The sequence below is a fragment of the Cornus florida genome, unplaced genomic scaffold, assembly GCF_030987335.1.
Source record: "Cornus florida cultivar Cherokee Brave unplaced genomic scaffold, ASM3098733v1 CherokeeBrave_3.0.0_Hap2_Chr08, whole genome shotgun sequence".
Classification (NCBI taxonomy): Eukaryota; Viridiplantae; Streptophyta; class Magnoliopsida; order Cornales; family Cornaceae; genus Cornus; species Cornus florida.
The window spans coordinates 61548577-61554545 of NW_026775578.1; the positions used below are offsets into that span (position 1 = coordinate 61548577).

Consider the following 5969-nt stretch of genomic DNA (forward strand, 5'->3'; position numbering starts at 1 on the left):
TCCGACCACTGGAAAAACGCCGAAAAATTCCAAAAAAAAAAAACAGAAAAATTCCCAGAAAATTAAATTAAGCTCCATAAAATTTTAGAAAAATTCCAAAAAAATTTCAGAAAATTGTTGAAGCATAATTTAACCCTTTTGGACCTTCTTGAAGCTTCATAACATTATTTGATAAAGATTACATGGCTTTAATTAAATTTACAATTTGAAATACAATGAAAAAAATTAAATTACATCATTGAACTTTCAAACGGCTAAATCAAAGCCTTAATTACATTCATCCAATGATAAAATTACATTCAATTAACCTATAAGCTTCATCTATGGCCCAACCAAATATCATCATTCATTCACAATTATACATACATCATTATGTATGAATATATATCAACATATTAAATCATACATCAACATACATCAATAAAAATATATATGAATATAATTTTGGATCCATGAATGATGATCTTGATAAAAACATGATCTCTAGTAATGAATCAAACCATGCTCTGATACCACTGTTGGGAAACGTGTAAGTTTTGAAAACGTTTCGAGGCATTTTCATTTATAGATCTTGATTCATCACATAGAGATAAGTTTTATGCAAAAATAAAATATGATGTGTCATTTAATTAATAGATTAAATACTTACATCAAGGTTTAAGTAAACCTGTGATATCTCCTCTAAAGTGAATGTTCTCACTTATTGTAGATCCATTTGCTAGATGCCTTCTCCTTAGATCTCCATCTTCTTGGTAATGGTTTTGCCTTTAGGAATCACTCATAAACCTCTATGAATAACCTTGGAAAACTAAGCTTGTAGTAACCTCCATTAGATGAGAAAGTAAACCCTAAAATCTAAAGAGAGAAAAAAAAATATATTCCTTTTCCTTTTTTATCCAAAAGTTTGCCCTAAAATATACATGAACCCATGTATATATAAATAACATCAAAATAAGAAAAGGAAATAATAAATCCTTCTCAATCTCTAATTCACATATTTCAAATCTAATAGGATTCCAATATCAAGTTGGGCTATAAGTAAGAACCTTATTGGACTTATTATCTTCTTGGCTACAATGAATTAATAATCGGCTCGGTCCATGGACCCAATTAAATTAATTTATTAATTAATTTCTACTGTTCTAAAAAAAATTAATTGAACTCCAATTAAATAATAAATAACCTCTAAGTCAATATTGCACTTTGACCCCGCTATGCATAATTAGTTATCAATAAATAAAGCCATCAATCTGACTACTTAATTAATATATTTATTTCAATGCCTTTGATTATTTCTGATTCGATCACAATAAAACATTTGTTTGACAAAAATAATAATTTAAATAAATAAATATATAATAAATCATTTTGTCTAAAAACATACGAAGACCTTCGAATTTACTTTGTGATCAAACACAATCAATATAAAATAAATACAAGTAGTAATAATGCAAATATTGAAAATATAACCCTCTAACTATTAATTACATAACTACCCAAAGTATCCGTCTAAGGATTCAGAAGTATCCACCGGACAAATTAAAGTAATTATTAATTAATAAAAGAGTCTATACTTTTCTCACACTTAAGAGTCAAATGACATGACAATGATAGAGAGTAATTGCATACGACAGCTCTCGCAATATATCTTAACCTAACGCGGATTCAGTTCAAGTTTTAGTTAATAATGAGTGCATCCATAATTACCGACTATGAACAATTTATGATTACTATTTATATTCATGTATTGATCGCCATCACATATATATATAAATATTTTTTGTAATCAAGTGGACACTATCAATTCCATAATGAATCGAAACATAATACATTGAATTCACCAATTGTATAAAGAATAAATATTTATGATATTTTAGGAACATGTATAACTTTAATCCAACTAAGAATTCGCTATACCAGGGCATATAAATCCCAAAAGAAATATCACAGTCCACAAGTAAATAAGGAGTAGTGAGATTCTAAGATAAGGATAATATGATGCATATGAAGAGGAATCGTACCGCCTGATTCGTCGGACGAAGCAACGGAGAGAGTCCGGCGATTCCTAAAAAAGAGATCCAAGTTCTCGTCCGTATCCTTAGAGATTCCGTTGAGACTGAGACCTCGTCGGTGTTGCGACCTCCCTTCGATAAGAGATTCCTTCAAACTCCAATTCATTTCTACGGATCCAACACCATTACCATCCCCAATACACAAGGTTTAACTTATGTGTGTGTGAGAGAGAGCAGTAGATGAGAACTTGTGTGTGTGAAAGAGAGAGTGGTAGATGAGAAGTAAGATATAGAGAGAGAGGAACGGGGTTAGAGAGAGAAAGTAGTAGATGAGAAGTAAGATATAAAGGGGAAGGGGGGGGGGGGGGGGCGTAAAGAGAGGAGCGGGGGGACACGTGCGGCATTTTTTTTTTATAAAGTGTTGTTATTTATTTTTTAATATTTGCTGCTATGTTTTTGCTGCTAGACTCATCTTTTCTCGTAGTGTCATATTTATTGTTTCCCTTCTTTCTCTGTTATACTCGTCCAAATTTGAAAGATTAATGAGTTTCTTGATATTCAAATGGGTATTTTCCGGGATATGAAAAATTGCGTATATAGATGAATAGATATGACATGTTCATGAGATTTTCTATTAAATTTATTTGGTTGACTTTGACGAAAAAGGTTTCCATGATTTTAATAATACATTGTAATGTTCCCTCTGTCTATTATGTTTGAATGGTAACACACATATGTATTTGGTTGTAATTTGGGTATGGAGGGTTTTTTAATTAGAATTATTTTTAGGGTTCAACGGGTCGGGTCATGTTAATGGGTCAAATCGTGTTAACGGGTCTGGCTATACCAAACGGGGCCATCCATGTGAAATTGGATTCACACTATTTGTAACTGCAAATTTCACAAAATAATATTAGATTTCAAAAAAAATGAAGGGTTGCAGAATTTACATGTAATTCTTCAACCCATTTGAATAATAATTAATAATTTTTTTTCAATTTCTTTTTAGTAAAGAAAGATGGAAATAGCCTTACATTTTTAAAACAAAAAAATGGGTGATTAAGAAATGACCCAACTTATTTAAAAGTGGCCACATTTAACTCATTACAAACAGGTTGAATATAAATCCCAAATCATATTTTACTTGCTCCAAATTCAACGCAACTTGTTCATTTATCAGATTTAAAATTGGTCATTCACGTTTTTTAAAGATCCATGACTTACAATGCAGCACATATATTGCTGGTATATATGTTTAAACATTATTCTTTAAACTATGTCATAAAGTATTTTTAATTATTGTAATTATTGAATAGTGTGGTACATTAAAAGCCGAGTTCAACTTACAACAATGTACTTGACATTTAGCTAAGAAATAACTTGCACCAAGGGAGAAGTATGTCTTTAATTACAAGGGAACTTTGCATTAGAAAAGCTAGAGGACCAAGATATTGGAAACACACAATATTGGGACATAGGTATTGGAAATCAATGAGCCAAGCCACAAACTGTTGATCGATATCTTAATCAATACATAATCTTCAATCATATTCGTATCTTGGGAATAAGGCACAATGGTTCTTTCTTTAGCATGGTTACATCCAAGATCTCATTCATGTCAATCTCTGAAGGGTTCATGTCGCCCGGAAGAGACCAATCAAAGTGGTGGACTAAAGAAGCTACCATTAGACGAACTACCCTAGAAGCTAGAGGTATTCCAGCACACATCCTCCTTCCTGAACCAAATGGTAGGTATTCGAAATTCGTCCCCTTGCAGTCCAAACCGGACTTGAGGAATCTTTCGGGTTTGAAGCTCGATGGATCCTCCCAAATGGTGGGGTCTCGGGCAATTGCCCACACGTTCACGAACACTTGACTATCCTTAGGAATGGTGCAGCCCATCACCTCACATGTTTGTATGGCGCGATGAGGTAGGAGCAGTGGTCCGGAAGGGTGCAACCTAAGTGTCTCCTTGACGCAGGCTTCAAGGTAAGGTCAGTCGGAAAAATTCGATTCTCTTATTGAGTCTTTACCGATTACTTCTGTAAGTTTGTTCCGCAGTTTCTCCATGGCCTCTTGATTTCGAAGAAGTTCTGTAAGTGCCCATTCAATTGTTGCACTTGTTGATTCTGTAGCAGCACTAAATAGCTCCTGCAGAACAATGAATATGTATATATGTTTCATAAGCTAAAACATAGTACATTGTGGTCGTATACATATAGAGTATTTGAGTGGTTGTGTTTCTGCTTTTTTTTTTTTTTTAAATAGTGTGTTTATGTTTGTGCTCACCATATTCAAATTCTTAGTTATAAGAGAAAAGAAAAGAAAATATGCTTATAACCTTAGTTATAAAAAACATAAACTCACACTATTTAAAAACATAAATAGCAATCTTGTTTGAAAAAGTTAAAAAAAAAAAAAAAAAAAAAAAAAAAAAAAAAAACTATTTTAACTAATTTATTATTATTCCCTGATTTTTAAAGGTGAGACCCAAATATCTTTTAAATTTCTTTAATATGTTTAAGTTTATTTTTTGGTATAATAAAAGTATATTCAAGTTCTTAATATTTTTCTTCAAATCTTTCAAGTTTTGAAAGGATAAATCATCCCTCCAAAGTCCAAATGGCTCATTACTCTTTTCTCCTCGTTAAAAAACCAAACATGAAAATCACAATTCCTCCCTCTCTTTTCTTTGCTTCCCATTTCATCAATCCAAACAAAGCCACACATTGTTAGAGAATGGGGGTATTAACAAATATTCATAGATACATATATGTATTTATCTATGTTTTTCTGAGGGGGAGAGAGAATATTACCAATAGCAACGGATTGATCTGTTCATTGGTGAGCCCCATTCCAATCAAAGCATCCAACAAATCTCGTCTATTTGAATCATCATTTCTATTTTTCCTTCTTTCTTCTACAATATCAACCCAAACAGAAAATATTTTCTCAAACACATCCATCAAGTTCTTATGAAATTTTTGAAAATCCCATCCACTCAAAATAGGAAACAAGTCTGACAATTGTGGCACACCAGCCAACTCCGCAGATCTCCTAATGTATTGGGACATGCCCTCACCCAAACCCCTACCCTCAAAGTCCGTTAAATCCATTGAAAAAATTGCATTACTCAATATATTTAAAGCAAATCCTATCCCTTTTATCTTCACCACTTGGCCTGCCTTTGACTCCAAATATTTCACCAACTCCATCACTTTCCTCTCTCTCAATTCAACTTGGGATTGCATCACTTTGCTTGAAAATACCTCCGTCCGATAAATGGTCCGTAGGGTCCTCCAAGCATCATCGCACCCATCCGTAAACACAAGATTTAAGTTGTGAAATTTCGAGCCCTATACCTTGATTGGATTCGACACGATTCGTCCTGAGAGTGCACGGTCATTGATCTTGAGAATTTCTGCAGCGGCTTCAGGGGATGACCCGACCACGACGAGCCGTGCACCGAACCGGAGCGACATGAGTGGGCCATGGACTTTGGCTAGCTTGGCGAGTGTGACATGGGGTCTGCTACCCATTTGGAGGATGTTGCCTATGATGGGCCATGCATAGGGACCTGGTGGAAGTGGTGGTCCTTTGGATGCATTAAAGGTCTTGAAGATGAGAAAGGTGAGGAAGGAGAGTAGGATGAGAGGGAAGAAGAGATTTGTCTCTGCCGTTCCTAGTGCTTTTAGATCCATGATGGTTTTGATGAAACTGCAGCTGAATTGCACAACCACCGTTATACATATGTATATATATAAAGGGTCGAAGCCACAATTTATTTATTTATTTATTTATTATTATTATTATTATTATTATTTTGTCAATGGCAAAGCCGGATCCACAATATTCCGTATCTCACACACACACACACACATATATATATATATATATATATATATATATATATATATATTATTTTATCAAAAAAAATATATCACATTAATTAATAAG

General features: G+C 33.4%; 1 pseudogene; it reads right to left on the minus strand.

Moving 5' to 3' along the window:
- Positions 1–3557: 3557 nt before the first annotated feature.
- LOC132270376 ((S)-N-methylcoclaurine 3'-hydroxylase isozyme 1-like) lies at positions 3558–5713 on the minus strand (annotated as a pseudogene).
- Positions 5714–5969: the final 256 nt, after the last annotated feature.